This window comes from Lissotriton vulgaris, chromosome 9 (assembly GCF_964263255.1).
Source record: "Lissotriton vulgaris chromosome 9, aLisVul1.2, whole genome shotgun sequence".
In the NCBI taxonomy this organism is placed as follows: domain Eukaryota; kingdom Metazoa; phylum Chordata; class Amphibia; order Caudata; family Salamandridae; genus Lissotriton; species Lissotriton vulgaris.
The window spans coordinates 880,803,563-880,820,315 of NC_141697.1; positions in this window are offsets into that span (position 1 = coordinate 880,803,563).

A 16,753-nucleotide genomic window follows, 5' to 3' on the forward strand; every position below is an offset into this window, starting at 1 on the left:
CGCAGTGCCCAGAGTAGCAGACCCTGGAGCACGGGGCTGACCGTCGCTGGTGGCATCTCAGCTCAGCGTCATGTGACTTTGGGCAATAGCTCACTTAAACTCCCTGACGAGCCCCAGCGCCTTTATTACCTTAGCGGTGATAAGTTTGCGCCTTTACAAATGTGGAATTATTAAACGCGAAACCATTTGAAAATGTGAAACACATTTTTTGTCAAGAGCTTATGATTTTATTCTAATGGCAGCTTGTGTGGTATACAATACCCACCCAGACAATGGTGGTGTGAAATGACTGGCGGTAGAGAATAGAAGTTCATTTTTAAATCTGCAATCTACATGGTCTAATGTTATAGTGAACATTGAGGAACGCTTATCTCCTATGCAGAATTCCGCAGCAGGTTGTGATTGACAGGCACGCATTACCCTTTTACTTAGTATCTCCTCATCTGCATTACCATCTGACAATCACTTGTCACTTTGTTATAAAGGAAAGACATTGAACTGTCATATTCGTCTTTGATTATTTTTTTCCTGTACACATTAAGAAAAAAAGATATGAGGGAAACGAAAAAAACATCGTATGCTAAATCTGACAATATTTCGAGGAATAAAAAAAAATCTTTACATTCACTGGATTCAGCTACGGCTATTTCAGTAAGAATGCGTATGTATGATGTAACCCCTCATCTGTGTATGAGAGATAGGTGAAGGAATATATTATAAATCAAAGCTTCTATTGATTTTGACGATGCTGCAATAAAAAAACATTGCCCATCTAGTGCTTACATCTTGACAGCTGACGCAATAAGAGCGCCCCATTTTTCCATTTGAATGTATGGGCAATTTACAGTAACATAATTGAGATCAGGTAAAATAAAACATTGACGTTCCCGTGTCGATAGGGGCTTGTACTTATGCCCCTTGGTTTTGCCAATGCTTGTTTATTCACAGGCGAGAGGACATGTGCACACAAAAAAAGACAGATGTTTAAGACCCCGTGGTGATCAATTTGATGTGTAAATGTCTTTTTCAGAAAATATCAAACACAACACATCTCAGCTGCGGTTTCCATGTCAGCAACGGTGTAGTATTGTCTCAGAAGCACCAGCACAGATCAAAAAATATGGAGGGGTAAGAATGAGTTTAGATTAGCCCAGTTCAGGGTAAAAGATATTCCTGGGTCTTGGGCAGCAGATGGTAGGGAGAGCATGGTAACTCAGAGGCATCTCAGGGGATGCTTAAGCCAGATCGTGGGAGAGCATAGTATATTTTAGAGTAGCCGAGCATCAGAATAAAATCTGGATATTCGCTCTAGCCTTATCTGAATGAGATTTCTAGGCAGCAACAAATGACTAAGTACCTCAGAGAATGTGCCAAACCTAGTTGCTCAATTTACTAACCCTTGCACTCCAGCAATCCGTGTCTGACCACATGCTCACACTATCTAACCCAGTTGGGTCTCAGCCTTTCATCTGGTCAACACATTGAATTCCATTGAGGTGGTTAATAATGTACATCTTGTGTTTGGTGCCAGAATGCTTCACAAGGTGAACGGAGTGCCTTGTAACTACACTTTATATTATGTAATATGGGCATGTGGAGCCAGAGTGGGTAGGTCAACTGCGCCAATCACAGCCAGCACACACCTACAAGACTCTTCATCACACAAAAGATCAAATAGTGCAAGATTGCATCTCACAGCAAGATACAAGAGATGAACTGAATATGAAGGAGATAAGGAAGACTCAACCAAGGCCCCGTGAAGGAGATAAGGAAAACCCAACTACAGCCATGGTGCAACAAGATATATCACGAGTAGCAACATGTTGAAGACTTTCTGCCCTAGAGGGAGCAATAAAGTATAATCTGACTGGCATGAAGCAGGCCTTCGATAGGAATTTACACTGAATAACATATGTCTGGCATATATCGAGACTCATTTGAGTGAGTCTTACTTCTGTTTCTATTGAGCCAGGAGTTATCTGGCAAAATGCTTACTTTGAAAACCATATGGTGAGTGCAATATTACTGCACAAGCTGTAATCTCGATTCGGGTGTCCCTGGGTTTACTGCAGCCCTCAAACTGAAGGCCTGTATGGTGCATCTATCCTGGTTTCGGGTGATGATGTGAAGTCTTCTGTCTGACATATACAATAGGGTTTTGTGTATGTGGCGCAAGGCTAGGTTTAGCACTTTTGGCGCCTGGTGCGATAATCATTTTTGGCACTCACACACCCATGACCTCCTCCTCAGATCTCCACACTACCAGCCTCCATCAATGCCCCTTATCTCTCCATAGCCCTTCTCCCACATACATTTGATTTGTTTTAAAGCACTGTTAAAGGCCAGCTGTACTAGTAAGAATGTGCACCTACTCAAACAAACCCATTTCAGAAACATTATGAATATTTTATGGGAGACTGGGGAAAAAACATATCGTCCTAACTATTTTATGCAGCTTGCATGCATCTCTTTGATGTCAGTTCTTAACAGTCACTGTTCTATATTAAAGTTGTATCTTCTGAACTGCGGTAACAAAAGGATCTCTAAGATAAAAGCAGTAATCTACTCAGCTATCCACATAAAACACTGATCTGTGATCTGCATAATACCTGTTCTTTTCAGCATGGATATTACCCTCTGTGCTCCTTTATGGCAAGGCAATACTGCCACTAGACAAAACTCTGATCTCTCTCTAGCAGGAACATTAATCACAAGTGTTATCTTGACATTGTTAATGCTGCCTGAAAACTGGATGTGCAGGTGTTTTTTAATTGTAAGTTATTGCTCAACACAGCGCCCCCTTCCGGGGGCAGTGCCCAGTGTGGTCGCACCAGTCGCGCTGCCCTAAAGCCGGCGCTGGCGTGGTGTATAATTATAGCTGTGTACGTTTGTGAGCTCGGAGATACCAAGTCATGTGGAGTGTCTGAGCTTTTTTGTGTGTGTGTTCATTTCACTAACCAAAATGGAAAGGACCTCTCTATAAGGGGCATTTGCAAGACTCTGTGATGTGCCTTTTCCCTTTTTAGCTAAATCATCTTGAGTTGAGCTGCACAAACTGTTGCCACCGACCTGCCTAGAAGAGGGCCAGGAAAGGACCCAGGGGAATTTTATCAAGGAACTGCATTATAATTATCGCCGCTTTAGCGGCAGGAAACTGCTGCTAAAGCAGCGATAATGTGCTTGATAATACGCCCTTTGCAATTCAAGTTCTGGTGTGAGCATGGGCTTCTATGGGAATTCTCTACGACATATTAGCAAGCCCATTATCCTCGCTTTAGCGGCAGTTTCCTGCCACTACAGAGGCGATAATTTTAACACCCTTCTTGATAATATGCCCCTGAATCTTTGCAGAGCTTCTACTTTTCATGATATTCTTGCAGGAAGACATAGGGTAACTTCCTAGAACTCCACAGACTCTGATCCATTCCCATGCAAAAATCGAAGGGAGCGGAGATACCAAACGTCATGTAGAAAAAACTCTTACGTTTAGCGGCGGCAGACCCTTGTAACTGGCTAAGGCAACCAATGGACAGAGTCCCCTGACTGCAGGATGAGTGGTAGGTGAGCTGTGAAGGCCCTTTGCCAAAACTGTGTCAAAGGAGCTATGCAAGTTGAATACCCTTCTGCTGACCTGATATACAGTATCTACAGGAATCAAATTGTAAAGTTCTAAAAAAAAAGGGGGGTGAATACAAAAACACACTTAGACAAAACTTGTACTGCCCCAATGAAAAAAAATCCAATTTTCTAATTCACGACCTAGTCCAAACAAATGTTTTCGTATTGATTATGTTGCTCAGTTATTCAACAGTCATCACCTTTTCAGCCACAAAAAAAAAACAAATCTGGCACTAATATGCTCTAACTAGTGGAACTATCATCAACGCATTTGTCCCCCCAAGTACATTTTTGTGCATACAGTGCATCCTTGAAAAAGTGATGAAACTGATCCAAGCTTCCATTTTATCATAGCAGCACTTGAAGCACAATTCATTATAACTGGACCATTAAATTTTCCATGACAACTGATGCACCTTCAAGATCATCATTTAAATGCAGTAGAGCATAAAATCTGTCAGACCTTCGTTTTTCAAACAGGGCAAACTGATTGTATTGCCTTTTCTAGTAATTCAGTACCTACATTTTAAATTGACAAATGTATTTGGAGATTACAAGGGTGTTCTTTATTTCTAATTTCAGAGGTCATTAACCACCAGCAGCCGCATTACGCATTGTCATTGACAATGCACCCCATTATGGTGAATGCGCTGCCCCCAGGGCAACTTCGAACTTGCGCTGCCCTCGAGGCTGTCCATTCATGTGAAAAATGGAGCGGCTGCTTGCAGCAGCTCTGTTTTTTTCACAGTGCAGGCAGCAACCTGCCTGCACTTTTAAAGGGGATTAGAGATCCTCTTCCAGGCTGGTGTAGTTAATGACTGCACCCGTCTGCAAGGGGATGTCTGGGGGATCCATAGGACCCCCTTTATCCCCTCCAGAAGGCTGTTTTCAGGTAGCGGACTCACAGTGCACTACCTAAAAAGTGGCTCACTATGAGTGCGCCCTCTAAGAGCATCTTTACCTCTGCACCCACGTCTCTAATATGGTTCAGGTGCAGAGGCAAAGAAATGTCCTCATTTGCATTGGACACACCCCTAGGTAAATGAAGGACCGCCCACTGATGGCAATGCTGGCTCTTTAAGTGCGCCAGCGCTATCGGTATTACTGAAGGGGACGCACAAGAGTCTGCGCCCCCTTCTGCAATACCAAAGTGCCCTGGGGGCACGCAAATCGGGCACAAATGCGTGTTGCACCCCCGGGGTACTTATTGTTTTACAGGCCCCAGATATATGTGTGTCTGCAGTAACAACGTTATGGGCCTTCATCTGGGCCAATTGATTTTACGGCACAAGCTTGAGTACCAAATTAGTGCTAGCACAAGCATGTGATCTCATGTGGACATGATAGTTGTGGTCTATAAAAATAGAAGTTTCTCAATTCACCAGCTTTTTGTTGACTTGGGAGATGTGCTGTAAATACCCCTCATGAGAATACTTGACCACCCCATCTTTGCTGGTGCTAAACAACTCATTTCCGGGAAATATTCACAGAAAAATAGGACATCTGCAAACAAATGCCTTTGCATACACTTGTGTGTGCAAAAATAATACAAAAGAGAGAAAGAGCAAAGCCTAGGAAACATTTCCTTAAAACATAACACTAGCCAGCATCTGTGGATTAAAACATTACTGAACTGAAGACATGGGGCAATAGCATAACACATGTGTTTCTACAGGAGCTACATGCAAAACTCAACTTCTTTGTGCTCCAGAACAAGACTGTTATTCACAATAAGCCTTAAACTCTATGTGGGCCTGATTATGAGTGTCCTAGAAAGAAATATTGGTATTTATTGCACCTGACAACATCCTACTCCCCAAGGTTCGAAACGTATTGAGTACAATAAATAGCATATATTCTGAGTTTTTTCCCTTTTATGGATAATACCATGCAGGTTTAGGTGCTGCTAGAACCCAAATCTGCATGTTCCAGTAATTCCATGCCTTTTTCATCCATTACATTCTAGCAGTTTTTACCTAAAACATAATGGGGTAGGGTGTGTGAATTTTATCGTGTCCAGTATTAACCGGGTGAAATAAACACTCCACAACTAAGACTCCAGTGCAAACAGACATTTGTGCAGGAGCAAACTTTCTGAGGCACTTATAATTGGTTCCACAATATCCGGAATACCAGAATTAGAAACCTAACTATAGGAAGAACAGGGATTCCACTCAACATGTGTGAAAAACCCTCTTTCCAGAAAGAAAAATTATTTTCTAGAGTCCCCTCACCCACCAGGGTTACCACTTGGTGGCTTGCTTCATCATTTGGGTCCTTGAATCCTAGTGAAGCGCCTCAATACATCACTTACCCTTCCAGACCTACATCAAATCTACTGGTGACTCCCACTTCTCACCCCAAACCTTTCTATGCCCCTGCTACCACTGAATAAACAAAGATGTGTTTCTTTCTGAGGCTTTCTGCTTGGTGATTCCACTCACTGTAAATGTGTGCCTCTTTTGACTTGCTGATGCTTAATAGGTGTACATTGGAGGCAAATTGGCACTTTCTTTGTATGGTGCAGTGAAGAAAATGGAGACTATGTGGATGGTAGGCAGGTCAACCATGTGGATCTGATACAATGGGAGGGACAAGTGAGAAATGGCAGAAAAACATTGTAAGGTTGAACTTCTAGAGCTAGTCTATATAAGCATGGGAGAGTGGATTTAACTGAACTCGGTGCTGTAATGAGCCACCCAGTCAGTGTGTGGAGGATTTGCTCACTCTTCACACTCATCCAGTGGCCGGGCTTGGCCAAAGAGGGTAATAAAAGGAAGTGGAACCACCGGACAGGCCGTGCGGGCACCGGGCATTTCCCTGGTGGGCTGCCAGGTTGGGGGCCGGTTTTGGGTTCCTAAGGGACCGTTTTTGTTAGAGGGCCAATTTTGCAGCATAGCTGCAATATCGGCCCCTGTAACAAAATTGGCCAAAATCGGCCTTGGCAAACAGCTCGGCTGCACCCCCAATGCCCCCGGGGGGCCGGCCGAGCACTTTTCCAGGGCCGGTTTTGGTTCCCAGTCCGGCCCTGCTTGTGGCCCATTCCAAACTAGCACATAGCAGTATCCATCTTGTTGATGCCGGCTCACTGCTGTGCCACAACAAATGCCTTTGGCAGCCAGCCTGTACCAGCCCCTGGCACTGATATGACAGGAAAAAGAAGTCTCTGAGATCTGAGAAAAGGCTTCTTGGGGGCCTGTATAATGAGGGAGGGTTGAACAGTTGTCCAAGGATTAACGTAATGGTAGCAAACCAAGTGAAGTGCTGCTGCCTGTGTAGCACTTGGCTCTGTGTGAGGAAATGGGGTTTCATTAGCTGCTACTAGCTGAGCTACACCTATCCGCATGTGATAACTATGTACACTGCTAATGCTTGTGTTCGATCTCTGATGTAACTGAGAGAAGCTTGCTTTCCTGCTCTATGTGTTATACCTGCTGCATGTGTGTGGGAAGCCTGCTTTACCAAAGCTTTTGCATGCTGTGTTTTCTGAGCATGTGAGAAAGTATACAAAACTGGTGCCTGTGCTGTACCTGCTCAGAGTGTGAGCAAAGGTTGCACGGACAATGCCTGGGATGTGCTTGCTATGTGGGGAAACAGGCAGTGCTGCTAACACTATTGCTCTTTGTTGTATATAAGTAAAGCCTGGTTAGAGGTTGCATGTGCTGTACCTGCTCTATGTGTGACCTAAACTGCAGTGCTGATTTTCATTGCTTTACTTGCTTTGTGCTAAAGTATGCCCCACACCTAGGTTGTGTGTAGGGATAAGTGTAGGTTGTGTGGAGAAGTGTGGCTCACTGGTTAGAGCGGCAGACCCTGATGCAGAGATCTGACCCGGGACCAGGGTTCAATTCCCGTCGTGGCAGGGTCTTGGGCTCAATGTCCGCAGACCCGATAATTCTCACTACGGTGCCTAATCTAATCATGGGTCCCACTCTGCAACTCTGGGCAATAGCTTGCTTAATTTCCACACCGGCCCTAATCGCTAAGGATGCCTGGCTTAACCTTGGGGTGCCCAGGAGTGGGCGCCTCACAGGAGTAGGCCAGGATGGGTTCCCCAGCGGTACAGCGTGGGGACACATTGGCTAGTGTAACCAGGCGCTATATAAGCTCAGTTACTTTACTTTACTTTACTAGGTGTAGCTCGCATAATTCAGCGTAACGTAATCACCTAAAATTAGCTAAGAATTCCGCAAGATTAAACATAATTACGAGAAGAGTAGTTCTGCAATTAGTGCTCTTTCTCAGCACAAAAATGCCCCCTCACATCCAAAATGGCTGCGGGAACGCATTTTGTGCTAAGAATTAGTGCTAAATGCAACAAAACATGAATAGCGAGCAGCCGCTTGAGCTTGCTGAATGTGCTCTTGGGGTACAATTTTCTCCCAACTTACTTACAGCCGGCATTTAGGGGACATTTTCTTAGCACAAAGTGCACCTTTGAGCCCACAATTGACGTGAAGATACACTTTGCACTAATAAATAGTGCTAACTCCAGCAGTACACGAATAGTGAGTGCAAGGGGGTTGTGCTCAATAAATGTGTTCTCGCTGTAGGATATTTCCCCCAAATGACTCTTAATTATGCAATCAGGAGTAATCGTGTTAAATATCAATAATTTACATCAAAGAGTAACACAGAATTACCAAAATTATTCTGATTAATCTAGCGTATTTGAAGTTCAGCCCAGGATCTAGCTTTGTTTTAAAGATGTTTGTGCTGCAATTTACAGGAAGCTTGCAGCACTGTTGCCGGATCTCTCCTCTTTAAGCGATAGCAAAGCTTTTTCTGCCACAACAGTTCTGTTTTTAATCAAAGCATTCCTCTTCCTAAGACTCTCAATCTCGCACCTTTCATTGCTGCTCTATTCAGAATAGAAAATAAAACAAATCCCTCCCCGAGTTCCTTTATAAGCTCCTCTATAAATCTGTTTGATGAAAGCAGAAAGGAGGCTGGCATCGGGCCAGCCAGGCCTGCCAAAGTGTGCAGATAGTCATTAAAACACATGGCTGCCTTGCTGGGCCCATGAACGACTGATAAAGAGGATAGAATGCAAAATGGAACAGGAGAAGTTGAAAGAAGGCATTGTTAAGGGATTGCATTTTTTGGGCACTGATCCAAGCCTATCACAGCCAACACACACACCAGGGGCCTCATTTATGAGGCTGTGCGTCACTTTTACGCCGCTGGTGCGTCACTTTTTGTCACGCACCAGTGGAGTAAAAAATGCGCCTTGTTGTGCCATATTTACAAAGTAACGCATCTAGGTAGATGCGTCACTTTGTAAACCCCGGCGCCACATTATACCTGCGCCAGGTATAATGTATGCAAGGGGGGCGTATTGACGCAAGGAAGAGTCGTAAAAGTGACGCAGTGAAATCTATGAGATTTCAATGCGTCACTTTTAGGACACCGTTGCGTCAAAATCTTGCGCCTGCCTCACAGCAGGCGTAAGACTGACGCAGGTCCTTTCACATGGGGCTTGCCCCATGTGAAAGGACGCATTCCTGGAGCTGTGTCACTTTTGTGACACACTCCAGCAATGCGTCACTTTTGCGCTTACAGATACGTCAGAAATACTGACGTATCTGTAACTCCTTGCGACATGATGCGTCATACATTAAATATGACGCATCAGGAATGTCGCAAGGAGTGCGCACTGAGAAGTGACGCATCGCTGCTTTCACGCAGCGATGCGTCATTTCTCATAAATGAGGCCCCAGGAACAGTGGCTCCAGAAAATGCTGCATGGCGTTCGCGAAGGGCATTCTCAACAGCTGTGTGGACTTGACTCATTATGCAGCATGCAGCAAGAACCAAGAACCAATGGTTGAAACCGAGGACACACACAGGTGCCCAGTGACATCCAGTCTGTGGTGATGCCCTGTGGGTCGAGGGCTACTTTTGGAAAGCCTGCTGATGTAATTTGCAGAAAAAGCACAATATGTTCCTCTTTTAGTCATGCAAACAACTCCATGAATACTTGTAATTGTATTTATATAGCGCTTCCTACCCCGTGTAGAAGTGGGGTGGAGGGGGGGGGTGAAGACTGTATTTATCAGGGTAAAGACAAAGGGAAAGATTTACTAATATTGGATGCAACGAAACACAACAAAACAACTTGTTGCTTGGCGTCAAATGGAGGTAGCAGCAATGCACCATACTTACTAAGATATAGCTCATTGCAGTTCTTTCTCTGCACTGTGCTCTGAGTGCACAGAAGGCAGCAAATGTAGAAAGATGAAATAATAAGGAGAAATAAACAGACCCTTAGTAAATATGGGAATGGACCAAAGTCCATAGGTGGATGCATGGGAACAACCACACCCCACTGATGGAAAGCCTTCCCACTGCAGAGTAACACAAAGCAGCAATTTGCGCTGCCATGAATTACCCTGGATTTCATAAGTAATGCAAAGCTATGCAAGGTGGCTTTGCGGGGCTTAGTATATATCTCTTAAATAAATCTGGTCCACAGTATCCACAGTGGGGAGAGACATTTTCTATAGCAACTCCTAGCACAGTGGCTCATTGTATGGTAGCATTTCTATAACATTATCCTACCCCTTGCTGAGACCTCAAAGCTCTTTCAAGGTAATTAGATGTGTAGATACTACTTCAAATTTGCGTGAATGGAAGGGAGGTGTTGGTTGGATTGAGAGTAATTTGAGTACACTTTTGGTGTTCTTGGTGTCATCTGCAGGGCCCGGAGAGTGTGCTCTAAACTTGGTGTAGAAGCATTTGTGCCAGTCTTACGCATAAGGTTGTAAGCAAAGAAGAAGGATGGAGCAGAGATGATAACAATCCATGTAGACCACAGCTACTGTTAAGAAATTATTATCCCATAATTGTCTATCTTCAAACTCACAGTCATGTGTTTCTCCACATATTCTAACTTGTCCTTTATCTTGGCCTTGACCTACCAAAACCCAGGATTTCTAACATCACTATTCTGAATGAGGTCACAAACCTAGGTCTAAGAAGCCAAATGACATTTTTAAAGTAACCTCATTATGAGTTACTGCAATGTTTGGCTGGGCCCAAAAGATAATAAACAGATCACTGAGGTGATCATTAACCCGGATATGCTAGGATGTAACCCAAAAAGTCTATGGGGCATATTATCAAGGGTGGCGATAGGGAATTATCGGCGCTTTAGCGGCCGCTTTCGGCCGCTAAGCGGCGATAATTCTATCGCCCTATTAGCAAGTTGTCGCTAACTGCTGTTAACGACAGCTTGTAGGCAATAGCGAACGGTTTGGGGCCCGCTTTGCATGTCAGCGATATTTATCGCTAATGACATGCAAAGTGGGCGTTCCCAAGCTGTTAGCGATTGAAAGCAGTTGCTAACCTCGCTATCGCTTTTACCAACACAGTCGTAGCATTGGAAATATTCGCGCTAAGCGCGAATATTTCCAAAAACTAACACCTGCTCAGACCAGTTCTTAGCCATTATATCCAATGGGAGGTGGATATAATGGCTAAGACCCTGTTAGCGATAATGCATGACTATCGCTGTATTCTCAGCGATATTCACGGATTTTGCCGCTATCGCCTTGAATTTGATCGCTTTTGAGATAAACGTTGGTAATAGCATGTTATCTCAGCGCTAAATTCCAGTGGTGCGCGGCGATAAAAAAATAGCCGCTCAGCCTAGATAGCGATAAATATCGCTATTTGTTGATAATATTCCCCTATGTTCCCACATTCAAGGTTGAACACACATTGGACCTGATCTTCGTTCTTTGTCTGAACATGTCTGATGAATGTTCATTACCACAGCCATGTTTGTGGAACACCCTAAGTGCAATGTGTCACACTTACACATCTACCATTGCATGGTAGGCCACAATCATGTCAACATCCTATAAACCCATCAGGCCACTGAAAATGGCCAAACAACCTGCCTTCTGGGTTTCTTTTCACAAATGCTTAGTCACTTCAACAGTGAATGCCAATCCAGTGGAATTGCTGGTAAATCTGTACTACATTTTTACTGCCTTAGATATTGTCATACCTATCTGAATAAATAAACCTTAGAAAGTAGATAGGTAGGCAACAGGTTGTTCATCTTTTGTTGCTGGTTATCTTGAAGAGGACAAAGCAGAACCAGGAAAGCAAACAGGAAACGTGGAAAGATGCAGAAAGGAGAACATTTAGCAAAATCGAGACAACGAGCTACCACCCAAAAGATGCATAGGTCTACAAAAGCCCACTAGGCTTTCTGCATCAATATACTAACAAATAAAAATGCGAAGTTACTTACAATTGTGAGGGATATCACAGACCACTTGCTGCCAATTACAAGGCAAGCACCGTCCTAAACATTCTGCCTGCTCACCTTAGGACTGACAACATTTGGGAGTCTAACTGGAACAATAAAGAGAAGCCCATGTATCACTTTGGTTGTGAAAGACCTCCTTCTTTTTTACAACTCCTTCTGACAAGGTCACCCAACTTAGAGGCGACTCCATACCCCAAATCCTTCCTCAAGAACCATCTAGTGCCTTTTACACTGGACATTCTGAACTGCTAAAGACTTTCCTCTCATTTAGCATTTTTCAAAGACTTTAAAGCAAGAAACGTTTACCCCTTATGTGGAGTGGAGAAGTGTGGCTCGCCGGTTAGAGGAGGCAGACCCGGACACAGAGGTCAGACCCGGGACCAGGGTTCAATCCCTGACGCAGCAGGGTCTTGAGCTCAAAAATGTCCACGGACTCTATAATTCTCGCCTCGGTGCCTACTCGAATCATGGGTTCACACTCTGAAACTCTGGGCAATAGCTTGCTTAATCTCCACTACGGCCCCACCGCAATAGGATGCCTGGCCTTCATCTTGGGGATGCCCAGTAGGGGTTATTTCGCAGGGATAAGCCAGGACGGGTTCCAAAGCAAGCACATTGAGACCTTACGGTGAAAGGCTCTATATAAGAACGTATGATTTACGATTTATCTAAAGAGCAAGTGGCGAATTCCTCTGAGATGACCAGTTACTGCCCAATCTTCAACCTCTGACCTCATAGCAAGATAGTGGATTGGCTGGTTATGTGCCACCTTCAGATTTCCATGAAAAGCCAATGTAAATTTGTCCCCAGACTATCCAGATGTAAGGAGACCATGTTCACAGACATCACAGAACGTATCCTTACCTCCCAAAATATCGATCAGGATAAAGTTTCTTCCCAGCCTCACCTGTGAATAGCCTATGTCACTGTGTATTGCACTGTACTCTCAGACCATATGGAAAAAAAGTTAGGGTAAAAGGTCCAGCTGTCACATAAATCAATCAGGGATTTGTGATTCAAGCTACTTACCCGCGACGGTCTTCTGGAGGTGGGGGGGGACGTGTAGTTACGTCTTAACCAAAGAGCCAGGTCTCGAGGCTCTTCCTGAAGGCATGCAGAGTGGGGGAATCTGATGCTGAGCGGGAGTACGTTCCAGGTCTTTGCTGCGATGTATGAGTAGGCTCTTTCACCCGTTTTGGCTCTGTGGATGCAAGATTTTTCGGCAATGGCGAGGTCTGTGGAGTGGAGGCTTCTCTTGGGTGCGTAAAAATAGACTCTTTTGTTGAGTTACTGGGGTCTGGTGTTGTGGAGGGATTTGTAGTGTGAATGAGTAGATTGAATGTCACTCTCTTCTGAACGGGGAGCCAGTGTAGGTCTAGTAGGTGCTGGGCGATGTGGTCTTGTCGTGGGATGCCGAGGACGAGTCTGGCGGGGTGCTCTGGATGGTCTGGCGTTTTCAGAGCAGGGTTTTGTTTATTCCAGCCTAGAGGGGTTTTCCGTGGACCAGTCTGCTGGTTATGAGTGCGTGGGTGACGGTCTTCCCGGATTCAGGGGGATCTATTTGAATGTCTTGCGGAGAATGCAGAGGGTGATGAAGCAAGTGGAGGAGACAGCGTTGATCTGTCGGGTCATGGTGAGGGATGAGTTGAGAGTAACATGATTTCAGCCACTCTTAACCAAGTAACAATCATATATCCTCCTTCTTTTAAAGGGCGTTGCCAATTTTTCTTAAGGTTTACATTACACTAATTGCAAGTACCGTTAATCAACACCCACTAAACTTGTAATTCCCTACAGGCAGCACAAAGAATACCATCAGTCTAGAGAATTGGCACAACTCCAGAAGAAACTATTAAGGTCTCTCAGACCTTATTCAACATCTTAATTTGAATGAGGGTATTTAACGATCATTGGTTTCTGGAAGCATATAATCGTGACAGGTAGCATCTCCATTTTTAAACATCATTATAGCCAGCCGCAAAGCCTAGTTGTGGAAGCAAGACCAGTCTTAAAAGTTAACAGCCTATATCTGGTTATGATACTTGGCTCTCCTTCTCTCAGGAAGACTTAAACATCATACAAAGCATACTTTTCCAGCTCATACAAATAAGAAGGGTCATGCCAATGCTGCAGAATGCTGATCTCGTACTGGGTAGACTGTATGCGAGTGCCAGATCTGTCATGTTTGTATTACTAAAACAAAGTCTATGCCAGAGCTCAAAAAAAGTATTCTGAAGGTAAAAAGGATCCAGAATAAGGTTGTAAAGTTTAGTCTTAAAGTGAAAACAACAGCTTTATTGTCATGATATTCTGTCCACACAATATTTTTTTTTTTTTTTTTTTTGGATTGAACATTCATTTATTTGCAACTCTCAGATTTATCAATCTCAACAAATAACCATGTAACAAGGTAATACAATGCAAGCATTCAGTACAGTACACTTTAATATGAAACTCCAAAGCCACAATATTGTTGAAGCTAAAAATATTGTGTGGCTTTTGACATCCTTCACCAAAAACTCCAAAGCCACACAATATTTTTGTTTCCGATTTCTGTTAAGTAATGGCTTTGACAACACATGGTAAACATTCTACAACTTGTGAGCAGGGGTGGTCGGCACGGCATGCGGGTGGGTGGGCACACGGGGCCGGCCTGGGCTGTATGTTAAAAAAAAACAACACTTACCTTGTCGCCGGGTCCCATGTCTTCTCTCCTGCTCTCCTGTGTCAGACTCCAGGTCGGAACAAGAAGCAGGCAGGTCTGAGCACTGTGACACGGAGCTGAGCCTGGTGCTGGATAGGGTGGGCATGTTCTCCATGCATGCTGTAATGCAGCCTGTATGGTGAACAGGGGAGTGCGCATGACAGTTTTGGGTGGCCCAACAGGGCCAACCAAACAGTCATTGCACACAGGAGGGTTCTATCACTCCTCCCCTGCTCTGAAGCCCCACCCCGCCCTGCCCCGCCCCCTCACGCACGATGCCACAGCAGGTAGACAAAATAAAATGATAATAACATTATTTTATTATCATTTCATTTTTCCTTGCTTTTGCTGCTTCCTTGTGTTGGGGCGATGCTCCTCCACCTTAACAGCGGAGCCGCCACTGCTTGTGAGTAAAGTAAAGTGACAACACTCATGTACTGTGTCTAACATAATTCATGTGGGCAAATAGATGCTTTCAAGCCAAGAAGTGTTCTCTCCCCTTCTCTCTTTGATCCCAAGGACTTGCTACTTGAACTTCCTCTTTGTTGCTCCTGTTTCCTCAGGAATCCTCCCCCTCCCCATACTCATTAATCTGTACTTATGCTTGCACCCATTGGAAAAGTTTATCTGTTGGTATAGTTTCAAAATGCTCTGTCATGCCGATGACCTCCAGCCAATTATTCGATTTGATTAGCAAATGTCGAATTCCATTCTTTCATGTGAGGGTTTGGCAGCTATAACCTTTTGATTAAAATGAATATACTGGTAACTGGAGGAAGGGCCGGACTGACCGTAGCAGGCACCGGGCATTTCCCCGGTGGGCCGCTACGATTGAGGCCGTTTTGGGCCCCTGGCAGCTGTTTTTGTTACCGGGGATCAGAAATATTGGCCCACTGTAATACAATTTCGGCCCTTGCAAACTGCTCGGCTGCACCCCCCTCACCCCAGGGGGTGCCAGCCGAGCAGTTTGCCAGGGCTGGTATTGGTTCCCAGTTCAGCCCTGACTGGAGGGGAGTCTGCCTGGTGCGACGTTTTTTGCATCAAAGAAGGGGGCTTTAAGCAGCACAAACAGCACCTCAATGAGGGGCTCCATGCCCCAAAGCTCATCGTGCCTGGAGGTGCCAGTGAACGAACGGCCATAAGGAAGGGGGTGGGTCTACCCTCTTAATCATGCTACAAAACGCCTCTCTCAATCCCACTGAGTGGGACGTTTTCTGCATCAAAGAAGGTGTTTCTAAGCCTCAGGAACAGCACCTCAACGAGAGGACTCCATGTCTCATAGCTCATCGTGACTGAAGTTGCCCGGGGGCAAATGGCCGTAAGGAAAGAGGAAGGGCTACCATCCAAATCACGCTTCAAGGTGCTTCCAACAATTCCGGTGTGCGGGACGATCCCTGCATCAAAGAAGGGGGTTCTAGACCCCATGAACAGGCCCTCAGTGAGGGGACTCCATGCCCCATAGCTAATCATGCCTGGAGGTACCAGCGAACGAGCGGCCATAAGGAAGGGGGCAGCCTACCCTCTGATTGCGCTACAATGCATTCCAGGCAATCCTATTGTGCAGGACGTTTTCTCTGCTTCAAAAAGGGGGGTTCTAGACCCACGAACTGCACCTCAATGGGGGGACCCAATGCCCCAAATCTCATTATGCCTGTTGGTGCCAGCAAATGAACAGGCCTAAGGAATGGGGCACAGCTACCCTCTTAATCATGCTACAAAGTGCTCCCAGCAATTCCGCTGCTCAGGATGTTTTCTGCATCAAAAAACGAATTATATTCCTCATGAACAGTACCTCAACAAGATGCCCCATACCTCATCACACCTGGGGACAACTGCGAACAAATGGCCATAAGGAGGGTCTTCCCCCCTAATCGTGCTGCAAATGTCTCCAGGCAATCCTGCTGCATGGGCCATGCCTGGGCAAATCCCTAGTCACAGGTAGTAGACCAGTCTTGTGCCTGTCAGGTACGCACTACATCTCAGCCCAAGGCCATCCTTCCCTATTGGAGGTCTGCTCCACTTTGTCTCCAAATTCCAGTATGGGGGCGCGAATGTGGGGCCCCTTGACTATTTGCGGCTGGAACTGTGATAAATATTTTGCCTCATCACAGGTAGTTCTCAATTGGCCCGCACCTCAGTTTGCTTTTGCG